This window comes from Neoarius graeffei, chromosome 25 (genome assembly GCF_027579695.1).
Source record: "Neoarius graeffei isolate fNeoGra1 chromosome 25, fNeoGra1.pri, whole genome shotgun sequence".
NCBI lineage: Eukaryota > Metazoa > Chordata > Actinopteri > Siluriformes > Ariidae > Neoarius > Neoarius graeffei.
This window is the reverse complement of record NC_083593.1, coordinates 42494437-42508215: the sequence shown is the minus strand read 5'-3', so window position 1 is coordinate 42508215 and position 13779 is coordinate 42494437. Positions and strand designations below refer to the sequence as shown.

The 13779-nt window shown below is 43.3% G+C and overlaps 1 protein-coding gene across 3 annotated transcripts in view; it reads right to left on the bottom strand.

Moving 5' to 3' along the window:
• The window catches only part of plppr1 (phospholipid phosphatase related 1), a 134550-nt gene extending 121052 nt beyond the window's left edge, over positions 1-13498 (bottom strand). For all 3 annotated transcript variants that reach the window (XM_060909252.1, XM_060909251.1, XM_060909253.1), the window contains exon 1: positions 13265-13498. The gene's annotated coding sequence lies outside the window, so the exon portion shown is untranslated. The remainder of the gene's footprint in view (positions 1-13264) is intronic.
• Positions 13499-13779: the final 281 nt, after the last annotated feature.

Sequence of the window (13779 nt, the reverse complement as noted above, 5' to 3'; positions counted from 1 at the left end):
TACTTTTCTTTTCATGATACATTTTCAGTCAGTGTTGTTGAATTAAATAAATGTTCCAGTAAGACATAACAAAGACTGTCTAGATTACGTTATATTCTTCTTATGCTGTGTCTCTTTACTTTCTTTCTGCATTAAAATCTGTTGTAAACCATACCCATCTACATTTATAGATTTTTATAGTATCTGTCTTGAACACAGGAAGTGGTATATGTATGTAAAACCAAGAGAAAATAACTAGGTATACAGATTCATGTACTGAATATAGCGGGGTCATAAATGACCCCACCCGGTCATATTAGTCGCTAAAATACAGTGGATATAAAAAGTATACACACCCCGTTAAAATGATAGTTTTTTCTGATGTAAAAAAAAAAAAAATGAGACCATGATAAATAATTTCAAAACTTTCCCCACCTTTAATTAAATTGAAAAACAAACAAATCTGTTAGGGGGAAAAACATAAAAAATAAAAATAAAAAACATACAATAAGCTGGTTGCATAAGTGTGCACACCCTTAAACCAATACTTTGTTGAAGCACCTTTTGATTTAATTACAGCATTTAGTCTTTTTCGGTCGAAGTCTATCAGCCTGCCACATCTAGACTTGGCAATATTTGCCCACTCTTCCTTGCAAAAGCGCTCCAAATCTGTCAGATTGCGAGGGCATCTCTTGTGCACAGCCCTCTTCAGGTCACCCCACAGATTTTCAGTTGGATTTAGGTCTGGGCTCTGGCTGGGCCATTCCAAAACTTTTGGGGGGGGGGGGGGTCATTGTTGTGCTGAAAGATGAAATCCCTCTTCATCTTCAGCTTTCTAGCAGACACCTGAAGGTTTTGGGCCAAAATTGACTGGTATTTAGAACTGTTCATAATTCCCTTCACCGTGACTAAAGCCCCTGTTCCAGCTGAAGAAAAACAACCCCAAAACATGATGCTACCACCACCGTGCTTCACCATGGGTATGGTGTTCTTTTGGTGATGCGCAATGTTGTTTTTGCGCCAAACATACCTTTTGGAATTGTGGCCAAAAAGTTCAACCTTGGTTTCATCAGACCATAACACATTTTCCCACATGCTTTTGGGAGAGTTGATGTATTTTTTTTGCAAAATTTCACTGGGCCTGGATGTTTTCCTTTGTAAGAAAAGGCTTCCGTCTTGCAACTCTATCCCATAGTCCAGACATATGGAGAATACGGGAGATTGTTGTCACATGTAGTACACAACCAGTGCTTGTCAGAAATTCCTGCAGCTCCTTCAGTGTTGCTGTAGGCCTCTCGGCAGCCTCCCTGACCAGTTTTCATCTTGTCTTTTCATCAATTTTGGAGGGATGTCCAGTTCTCAGTAATGTCACTGTTGTCCAATATTTTCTCCACTTCTTGATGACGGTCTTCACTGTGCTCCATGGGATATCTAATGCCGTGGAAATTTTTTGTACCCTTCTCCTGACTGATACCTTTCAACAATGAGATCCCTTTGATGCTTTGTAAGCTCTCGGTGAACCCTGGCTTTTGCTGGAGGATGCAACTGAGTAAATGTCTGAAATTTATTTGGGGTTAATCAGAGTCATTTTAATTGATGGCAGGTGTGAACCCAAAAAGACTGAATGCTGTAATTAAATCAAAAGGTGTTTCAGCAAAGTATTAGGGTTTTTTTTTAAAGATTTTTTGGGGCTTTTTTCACCTTTATTGGATAGGACAGTGTACAGACAGGACAGGAAATGAGCGGGAGAGAGAGACGGGGAGGGATCAGGAAATGACCTCGGGTCGGAATCGAACCCGGGTCCCTGGATTTATGGTATGGCGCCTTAGCCACCTGAGCCATGACGCCCCAAAAGTATTAGTTTAAGGGTGTGCACACTTATGCAACCAACTTATTGTACGTTTTTTATTTTTATGTTTTTCCCCCGAACAGATTTGTTTGTTTTTCAATTGAATTGTACAGGTTATAGGTCACATTAAAGGTGGAAAAAGTTTTGAAATTATTTATCGTGGTCTCATTTTTTTTTTTACATCAGAAAAACCTATCATTTTAACAGGGTGTGTACACCTTTTATGTCCACTGTAGCTTGGTCGCTCGAAGGTTAAAGGGCATGTTATGGACCAATTTCGTTTTTTTTTTTTTTATATGAAAGTATGTTCTTTTACACACTCATCCAGAAGGGTAATTTTGCACAAGGCCATCTGTCTACAGCACAAAAAATAAAATAACAAAACAAGTCTGGAAAAATCCCAAGGGAGTCTGGAGCCAGATTCGTGACGTTACCTGCAGAAGCGCCAGCAGGTTGCGCGAGCTTTGCACGGTTTAAGTGCACAGCCTGTGTAGACCAAGCGCTCCCATTTCTCTCTCATTGTCCGGTCTTTTGGAAAACGATGAGTACTAATCCCATCAAGATTGGTGTTGCTACACCCACCTACGATATATCTGTTAACCATTTTAATAATTACGTGATAACATTGAAGAAATGTGCAGAAAACCACCAGGTCGTTTTCTCATAAACAAACCAACGCTGACGTAGGATTCAGTGGGCGGCATCCTGCAGATGACATCACGAAAATCAATGTCTCATTATCGCTAGCCGCTTTATCCTGTCCTACAGGGTGGCAGGCAAGCTGGAGCCTATCCCAGCTGACTACGGGCGAAAGGCAGGGTACACCCTGGACAAGTCGCCAGGTCATCACAGGACTGACACATAGACACAGACAACCATTCACACTCACATTCACACCTACGGTCAATTTAGAGTCACCAGTTAACCTAACCTGCATGTCTTTGGACTGTGGGGGAAACCGGAGCACCCGGAGGAAACCCACGCGGACACGGGGAGAACATGCAAACTCCACACAGAAAGGCCCTCACCGGCCACGGGGCTCAAACCCAGACCTTCTTGCTGTGAGGTGACAGCGCTAACCACTACACCACCGTGCCGCCCGAAAATCAATGTTTCCCGAGAAATCCAAATGCCAAGTTTTTTCAGAGGCGGACCAATTCGCCTCAAATGGCTTGATTTCAGCTGAATTTTTCTGGTATTGCGCAAGGTAAAAAAAAACTGCAGAGAATGCAGAATGTTACAGATATTTGACCAAAGTTTAATATAAAATAGGAGAATTACATTGATCTTGCTCCTGAATTTACCCGTGATATGCCCTTTAAATACAGAGGAGAAATTTCACTGCGTGCTTGAGTCTGTGCTTGTCGTGTCATGTGACAAATAAAGTCTTCTTCTTCTTCTAAAAAAAACCTACCAGAATCTTAAAAAAATACCGTGATACAAATTTTTGGTCATATTGCCCAACATTAGTCGTAACCATTTCAAACTATAACTAGAATTGAAATTTTATGTGACAAACACAGATGAGCGGAGTGACAAAAACCGTGAACCATCCCACTGCAGTGATATTAAATATAAGCACTCTTGGAATGACACTTGTCCAATGAAATTAGTGGACTGGAACTAACTGGTGTACAATAAAAAGCATTTAGCTGCACCAAAAGTCAGATAAAAAGACACAATCCCATCAGCTAGGAAAAAAGCATACATGAATCTACAAAAAAAAAAAAAAACTCCTATGCTTAAACCAATTAATGCCAAACTGAAGCATGCCATATGGTTGACCACAACCACAGGTTCGCATTTCATCCTTAAGTGATCCTCAAGAGACATGCTTCAAAAGCCTGGTGGTTGCTCGTCTCGAACACAGTTAAGAAACCTGATCATTAACAGATTAGCACACAGCAGGTGTGTTTGACGAAGAAAAACAAACTGTTCCGAACTCTTGAACTACACAGCTGGACCTCCCTGAAGGGTCATATCTGTAATCAGAAAACCAATGACCACCAAGCCACCCATGAAGAGTTGAGATACAACCTGAGCTGAACACTTCAGATTCACAGTCAGTCAATATGTGGCTCCTCAATATCCTTGTGTATTTGGGTTAAAAAAAAAAATTCTGGAACACTGTATGTCTGATCTCTAGGTTGGTCACTACTGAACTAAACCATTACAAAAGCCAAGGTTTCTAATCCGCATTCCTGTGAACCTATTAGTGTTTGATGTTTTCACGACTCTCATACAGGTTCTCCAATGTACCTGATGTGTTAGTGTGTTAGATTCAGACTGGAACTCAATTCTGGAGCTAGACTGGGTTACACTGGGCGTGCTCTGAGCAGGACAAGAGTGAAACAGTGTAGGGCAGTGAATCTCCAGGGGTCTGCTCCAGAAAGCAGGATTTGTGAGTTAGCCTGATAATGTAAACCAAGATTAGCCAAAATCCAGAGATTTGTCTTCCAGATACAAGGAATAAAACATGTCAAGATCAGTTACCTTGAAAGTGTACAGTGGTGCTTGAAAGTTTGTGAACCCTTTAGAATGTTCTATATTTCTGCATAAATATGACCAAAAACATCATCAGATTTTCACACAAGTCCTAAAAGTAGATAAAGAGAACCCAGTTAAACAAATGAGACAAAAATATTATACTTGGTCATTTATTTAATGAGGAAAATGATCCAATATTACATATCTGTGAGGGGCAAAAGGATGTGAACCTTTGCTTTCAGTATCTGGTGTGACCCCCTTGTGCAGCAATAACTGCAACTAAACATTTCCGGTAGCTGTTGATCAGTCCTGCACACCGGCTTGAAGGAATTTTAGCCCATTCCTCTGTACAGAACAGCTTCAACTCTGGGATGTTGGTGGATTTCCTCACATGAACTGCTCGCTTCAGGTCCTTCCACAACATTTCGATTGGATTAAGGTCAGGACTTTGACTTGGCCATTCCAAAACATTAACTTTATTCTTCTTTAACCATTCTTCGGTAGAACGACTTGTGTGCTTAGGGTCGTTGTCTTGCTGCATGACCCACCTTCTCTTGAGATTCAGTTCATGGACAGATGTCTGACATTTTCCATTAGAATTCGCTGGTATAATTCAGAATTCAGGGCGGCACGGTGGTGTAGTGGTTAGCGCTGTCGCCTCACAGCAAGAAGGTCCGGGTTCGAGCCCCGTGGCCGGCGAGGGCCTTTCTGTGCGGAGTTTGCATGTTCTCCCCGTGTCCGCGTGGGTTTCCTCCGGGTGCTCCGGTTTCCCCCACAGTCCAAAGACATGCAGGTTAGGTTAACTGGTGACTCTAAATTGACCGTAGGTGTGAGTGTGAATGGTTGTCTGTGTCTATGTGTCAGCCCTGTGATGACCTGGCGACTTGTCCATGGTGTACCCCGCCTTTCGCCCGTAGTCAGCTGGGATAGGCTCCAGCTTGCCTGCGACCCTGTAGAACAGGATAAAGCGGCTACAGATAATGAGATGAGATGAGAATTCAGAATTCATTGCTCCATCAATGATGGCAAGCCGTCCTGGCCCAGATGCAGCAAAACAAGCCCAAACCATGATACTACCACCACCATGTTTCACAGATGGGATAAGGTTCTTGTGCTGGAATGCAGTGTTTTCCTTTCTCCAAACATAACGCTTCTCATTTAAACCAAAAAGTTCTGTTTTGGTCTCATCCATCCACAAAACATTTTTCCAATAGCCTTCTGGCTTGTCGACGTGATCTTTAGCAAACTGTAGATGAGCAGCAATGTTCTTTTTGGAGAGCAGTGGCTTTCTCCTTCCAACCCTGCCATGCACACCATTGTTGTTCAGTGTTCTCCTGATGGTGGACTCATGAACATTAACATTAGCCAATGTGAGAGAGGCCTTCAGTTGCTTAGAAGTTACCCTGGGGTCCTTTGTGACCTCGCCGACTATTACACACCTTGCTATTGATCTTTGTTGGTTGACCACTCCTGGGGAGGGTAACAATGGTCTTGAATTTCCTCCATTTGTACACAATCTGTTTGACTGTGGATTGGTGAAGTCCAAACTCTTTAGAGATGGTTTTGTAACTTTTTCCAGCCTGATGAGCATCAACAACACTTTTTCTGAGGCCCTCAGAAATCTCCTTTGTTCGTGCCATGATACACTTCCACAAACATGCGTTGTGAAGATCAGACTTTGATAGATCCCTGTTCTTTAAATAAAACAGGGCGCCCACTCACACCTGATTGTCATCCCATTGATTGAAAACACCTGACTCTAATTTCACCTTCAAATTAACTGCTAATCCTAGAGGTTCACATACTTTTGCCACTCACAGATATGTAATATTGGATCATTTTCCTCAATAAATAAATGACCAAGTATAATATTTTTCTCTCATTTGTTTAACTGGGTTCTTTTTATCTACTTTTAGGACGTGTGTGAAAATCTGAGGATGTTTTAGGTCATATTTATGCAGAAGTATAGAAAATTCTAAAGGGTTCACAAACTTTCAAGCACCACTGTATGCTCGTAAATGAACCTGCAAAACAGCCTGCAATATTCAGGAGCAGAGAATCCAAGCATATGTTTAATTAGCAGTTGAAATTTACAGAAAAAAAGAACAAAATATTCATAAAAATAATAAATAACCTTCAACACAGCTTCTATGTAAATGTTCTGCCATACTTTACTTTTTTTTTGCTTTAATCATTGTGATAGCTTTTATTTTAAATGGCAGATATGGCATTCACTGTTAAAAAAGAATGTTTTTCCCTACAGCGCTGACAAGATTTCTCTGGTTTTATCTGTTCAGTATATGTGGGTCCGTCTCAGAAACTGGTCTCTCATTTGGGACATTATGGTCAAAAAATAAATTCTCATTTTACTTTTTTTTTTTTTTGCATTTACCTAACACTCAATGTTTCTGTTGTCATGTTTAATAAGAATAAAGATAGTATCTTGCTTTATCTGGCCTCCACTGTGGAAAATTTTTTTAATTACAATTCAAATGCTTTTGTAAAATTGATTTACATATAAAATAACTACATCATGAAGAATTAAAGCCCCTCCTTCACAGATGAGTGAAAATAAATTTCCTCCTTTTGATTGCTTGGGTTAAAAATGCCAAGTTATAATGACTGAATTGATTATTCACTTAAATATGAATAATATGATACATTTTGGGTATTTGATACGGCGAAATAGGACACAACGGAAAAATCAAGAACACACCGGAAAGATGAGAATAACGGCGGTGGTAAAAGAACAGCGACTGTACCGGCTGAAGGTCGCGCGGGTCTCTGCTGCGGTGCGCGAGCAACGGGACATCACTACCGCACCGGATGGAGCACGAGGCGGGGGTGGGGCAAAATGACTGGCCGTAGATTCTATCAAAAGTTCGATTTAAATTGACCATGGTTGCAAAATATTGGCCAAAAAACCACAAACATTACGAAATATGAAAGTAAGATGAAAAAGAAACATTCTATTGCCTTATACTGCAAGACTAAAACAAAATAAAACTGTCAAAACTCACCTTTTCAGTGATAACATCCGAACAGATCACCCGCGTAACAGAAAGACCGCAAATGGAAGCATGATCAACTTCTAACTGTTGGAGTGGAAAATTCCATTCTACACATGCAAATTGTTAATGTGTGTCCTTCCCCGCACACAAATAACACGCTACGGTAAAAAATAGACCACAACTCATTTTATAGCTCAGAAATTCATACAAGACCAGCTACTGTACCATCGTAACATATTCTGTAAGAAACATATTCTATACCTAACTTTCAGCTTTTGTTTTAAAAAACAAAATCGCAGATTTATAACTAAATTTTTATATGGCGTAGTGATTTTAAGGTATTACTTTTGGTGAGGCCGTGACCTTGACCCTGAGGCTTTCCGTTTAGATCAAAACACACGATCGTATTGGTTTTGGGTTTGCGGAAAATGGAGTTACAACGGTGATCAAATATTTTGCATGATGTTTTATAACGGTTATGATTATTCTGTGAGCGCACCAATCCTTAGGTGTATAAAGTTACAACTTAAAATACAATTAGTGATAACTGTAGACTTTTCAGTGGACTACAACCTTTTTAAGGGAATGCGATGTAGTCAACCATTTATCATGTCCCAGATCAAGCCGCCATTTTTCCACAAATTTGCAGAATTTTTGCCAAATTCTGAATAGAGTATTCACATCAAAGATTTAGTTTTATCTGTATTATTTCTTTCATCATTTTATTTCAAATTAAAACCAACATCACCATTCAAAACCGTATAGTTTATTGACTGTGAGTATATTTAGTAGGGTACCCCCACAGTACCCAGTTTCTGAGACAGACCCATGTACACTCACTGGCCACTTTATTAGGAACACCCATACATCCACGTGCTGTTTTTTGCAAATATCTAATCAGCCGATCCCTTGACAGCAGCATGATGCATCAAATCATGCAGATACAAATCAAGAGCTTCAGTTAATGTTCACTTCAAACATCAGAATGGGAAAAATTATTGTGATCTCAAAGTGTGACTTTCTTTCACTGTAGGTGATGTGGGTGTTGGTTTGAGCCAGATGGACTGCTTTGAGTATTTCAGAAACTGCTGATCTCCTGGGGTTTTCACACACACACACACACACACACCACACACACACACACACACACACACACACACACAACAGTCTCCAGAGTTTACACAGAATGGTGCGAAAAACGAAAAATATAAAGTGAGCAGGTGACAGTTCTGTGGGTAGAAACAAACACCTTTTTGATAAGAGAGGTCAGGGGAAAATGGCCAGATTGGTTCGAGCCTTTTTGCCAGGAAGGATATAGCAGCTCATAGCAACTGTTTACAACTGTGGTGAGCAGAAAAGCATCTTAGCATGCAAAAGCAGAAGACCACATTGGGTTCCACTCCTGCCAGCCAAGAACAGGGATCTTAGAATTAAGGACAAGTTCCTATTAAAGGAACAGTCCACCGTACTTCCATAATGAAATATGCTCTTATCTGAATTGAGACGAGCTGCTCCGTACCTCTCCGAGCTTTGCGCGACCTCCCAGTCAGTCAGACGCAGTCAGACGCGCTGTCACTCCTGTTAGCAATGTAGCTAGGCTCAGTATGGCCAATGGTATTTTTTGGGGCTGTAGTTAGATGCGACCAAACTCTTCCGCGTTTTTCCTGTTTACATAGGTTTATATGACCAGTGATATGAAACAAGTTCAGTTACACAAATTGAAACGTAGCGATTTTCTATGCTATGGAAAGTCCGCACTATAATGACAGGCGTACTAACACCTTCTGCGCGCTTCGGCAGCGCATTGATACGGAGCTCAGATATCAATGCGCTGCCGAAGCGCGCAGAAGGTGTTAGTACGCCTGTCATTATAGTGCGGACTTTCCATAGCATAGAAAATCGCTACGTTTCAATTTGTGTAACTGAACTTGTTTCATATCACTGGTCATATAAACCTATGTAAACAGGAAAAACGCGGAAGAGTTTGGTCGCATCTAACTACAGCCCCAAAAATACCATTGGCCATACTGAGCCTAGCTACATTGCTAACAGGAGTGACAGCGCGTCTGACTGCGTCTGACTGACTGGGAGGTCGCGCAAAGCTCGGAGAGGTACGGAGCAGCTCGTCTCAATTCAGATAAGAGCATATTTCATTATGGAAGTACGGTGGACTGTTCCTTTAAAGTGGCCAGTGAGTGGATAATACGTATTGTTCGCCACAGTCAGCAAACAGGGTTGTGGGGTATTTAAGATGACGTAATTTGAGAGTTTACTAAAAGCATAAGGTGAAATAAAAATAAATCCGACAGACAGGCAAAGGTCAGGCGATCAGCAGACAGATTAGCAGAGACAAACCCAGGACGAGAACAAGATCAAAACAGAAGTCAAAATGTTGTGTTCCGTGCCATGAAAGCTAAAGCAGCTCATGCGCATGAACAAAGGACAAATTGTTTGTCTTGAAGCACACCGGCATCATATTCATGATGTTTTCCCAAACTTGTGTAAAGTAACTGTGCCAAGTCTCTGCAAGCTTCCAGCTAAGAGGATGGCATTATCAGATATCAGATATAAGCCTATCCCATGTACCCTGCTATTGGTATAATATTGAAAATGTAAAAAGAGTAATTGGTGCATTAGTTCGTGTAACGTCCTCTGGACGATGATGGAAATACTTACAAGACAGGCTGTACCCTCCCACCAATTATTAGCCTCATCGCACCCATTCTGACATGATTCTGACAACTGTGTATTTGCAAAGAACTAATGATTATCATACGGTACCCACCACCCTTCATCAAGTGCAGTACAAAAGAGAAAGTGGGCAGTGACACTACTCTATGGAGTGTGACTGGTATACATCATGTGCGACAAAGCCATCTTTAAAAGGTTCACCATAAACCATTCAATAAGAGGAGCATAAGGATTTAAAAGAGGATTTTCAATAAAGCCAGCATAATGGTACAGATAGCATTACCATTTCACATTTCCAGTGTCCCTGGTTTGATCCTTATCCCGGGTGGAGCGTCACATGTTCTCCCTGCGTCCTTGTGGGTTTCTTCTGGATTCTCCAATTTCCTTCCACCACCCAAAAACATGCCGGTAGGAGGATTGGCTTTGCTAAATTGCCCTGTAGTAAGAATATATGTGTGCATGGTGCCCTGTGATGGACTGGTGTCGCATTCAAAGTGTCACACAGACTCATGCCCAGTGATCCCAGGATGAATTCCTGATCCACTATGAGCCTGACTAAAGCAGTGAGTGAACATGAATGAATGAATGAATGAATGTTTTCCAAAAATGACCTACAAGCTTCACATCTCCATCCATTAACATACTTCTTCTTCCCTAGCACTGTTGTCAGGTCAGGGTCCATGTGGACCCTATTGATCCATGTCATATTAATTACAGCATAATTTTACACCGGATGCCCTTCCTGCCGCAGCCCTCCCATTTCTGGGCTTGGGAAACAACCATTCACACACACACACACACACACACACACACACACACACACACAGAGCCAATCAGCCTAATTGCATGTCTTTGGACTGTCGGAAGGAATCCACATAGACACGGGGAGAACATGAAAACTCCACATAGAAAGGCCGCCGTCGGCCACTGGGCTCGAACGCAGAACCCTCTTGCTGTAAGGTGACAGTGCTAACCCCTACACCACCATGCCACCCCAGCCAGTAACATACTGCTTGGTTTAAAGGCTCACTGAAGGGGAAAGGGTTATTCAATGGTTATTAAAAGGTTATTCAATGGTGATCAGTTGTTCTAGCATTGTACTTGTGAAAAGGAAACCATGCATTATTGGGTTCTTGACAAGACCTTAAAGGGTTTCCTCACTTGGCCACACCAAGGAACTCCATCCATCTATTGTCTGTAGCCGCTCATCCTGTTCTACAGGCAAGCTGGAGCCTATCCCAGCTGACTATGGGTGAGAGGCAGGGTACACCCTGGACAAGTCTCCAGGTTATTGCAGGACACAAACAACCATTCACACTCAATTTAGAGCCACCAATTAGCCTAACCTGCATGTCTTTGGACTGTGAGGGAAACCGGAGCACGGGGAGAACATGCAAACTCCACACAGAAAGGCCGCCGTCGGCCACTGGGCTCGAACCCAGAACCTTCTTGCTGTAAGGCAACAGTGCTAACCCCTACACCACTATGCCGCCCCAGCCAGTAACATACTGCTTGGTTAAAAGAAGAAGAAACCTTTATTTGTCACATGCACACTTCAAGCACAGTGAAATTCATCCTCTGCATTTAACCCATCTGAAGCAGTGAACACACACACACCCAGACCAGTGGGCAGCCACACCAGAGCACCCGGGGAGCAAGTACCTTGCTCAAGGGCACCTCAGCCCAAGGCCGCCCCACGTCAACCTAACTGCATGTCTTTGGATTGTAGGAGAAACCAGAGCAAACCCACGCAGACACAGGAAGAACATGCAAAGTCCACACAGAAAGGCCCTCACCGGCCGCTGGGTTAGAACCCGGAACCTTCTTGCTGTGAGGCGACCGTGCTAACCACTACACCCGCTGTACACCGTGCCGCCCACTGACTCACTGGAGGGGAAAGGGTGATCAGTTGTTCTAGCATTCATCTCATCTCATCTCATTATCTCTAGCCGCTTTATCCTTCTACAGGGTCGCAGGCAAGCTGGAGCCTATCTCAGCTGACTACGGGCGAAAGGTGGGGTACACACCTAACCTGCATGTCTTTGGACTGTGGGGGAAACCGGGGCACCCGGAGGAAACCCACGCGGACACGGGGAGAACATGCAAACTCCGCACAGAAAGGCCCTCGCCAGCCACGGGGCTCGAACCCGGACCTTCTTGCTGTGAGGCGACAGCGCTAACCACTACACCACCGTGTCGCCCTGTTCTAGCACTGTACAGTACTTGTGAAAAGGAAACCGTGCACTATTGGGTTCTTGAAGGTTTCCTCACTTGGCCACACCAAGGAACTCCTCAGGATGCTATATTTAGCCTGGACGATCTAAGGTTTGGAGAAATATCTCATCTCATTATCTCGAGCCGCTTTATCCTGTTCTACAGGGTCGCAGGCGAGCTGGAGCCTATCCCAGCTGACTACGGGCGAAAGGCGGGGTACACCCTGGACAAGTCACCAGGTCATCACAGGGCTGACACATAGACACAGACAACCATTCACACTCACATTCACACCTACGGTCAATTTAGAGTCACCAGTTAACCTAACCTGCATGTCTTTGGACTGTGGGGGAAACCGGAGCACCCGGAGGAAACCCACACGGACACGGGGAGAACATGCAAACTCCACACAGAAAGGCCCTCGCCGGCCACGGGGCTCGAACCCGGACCTTCTTGCTGTGAGGCGACAGCGCTAACCACTACACCACCGTGCCGCGCTGTTCTAGCACTGTACGGTACTTGTGAAAAGGAAACCGTGCACTATTGGGTTCTTGAAGGTTTCCTCACTTGGCCACACCAAGGAACTCCTCAGGATGCTATGGATGATCTAAGGTTTGGAGAAATATGATGGGTAAAAACAAACAAGTAGGAAATCTATAACATTTGAGGTGATAAATGGAACTCAGAGTGAAATCTTCCATGGATGGAGCACGCTATGGAGACAGGTGTGTGTGTGTGTGTGTGTGTCTTCCCTAGTCACATAGGGGAAGCTCCCTGGGAAAACATGCTTGTCTCTTGCATGCAATCTACAGCTTAAAATAAATGACTTTAGGTTCCTGCTTGATCATCCTTCCTGCATCTAATTGCGCAAACGATGCGAGCTCGTGCACAACAAGTCTCCTGATTGCAAGAACACGGAAATGGGATGGAACCCGCAACGCACGCGACGCACAATAGCAGACTGCAAGAACCACAACAGCGTCGGATCGTTTCATCCCTCCGAGCTCGCGCGTCATCTCAGCTTTCAACTTACCGCGCTATCGCTGTCTCCTTACACTCCGAGCAGGATGCACAAGCCATCAAAGAGACATGAAGAACTACTCCATGGTGCCACTGTGTTGCCTCCGAGTCTGAGCTCGGTGATTAGACGCCGTGATGAACGCTAGAGGAGCTGATATTCACACACATGCATGAGGAGAGAGAGAGGGAGAGAGAGAGAAAGAGAGAGAGAATGGGGGCGCGCGCACTCGTGCACACACACACACACACACACTTCTCACTCAGGCATCCAACCAGAACATCCCTGCAATGCCTTCCGACATTAAAAAAAAAAAAAAAAGCACCCAGAGTGACCACCTTCCCAGTGCATACCCGGTCGGTTGCACCATAGTTGAATTTTTATCCTATTATTTTTACTTTTCAGTGGCGCGTTAATTGGCACCGTGCACGCGCTCATGTGTGACAAGTGAATGATAAACTGGGTTTAAAAGATTCTCTGGTTTGCTTGCTGTCACGAAGAGACCCGGTTCGTACCTGCAAGCGTCTCAT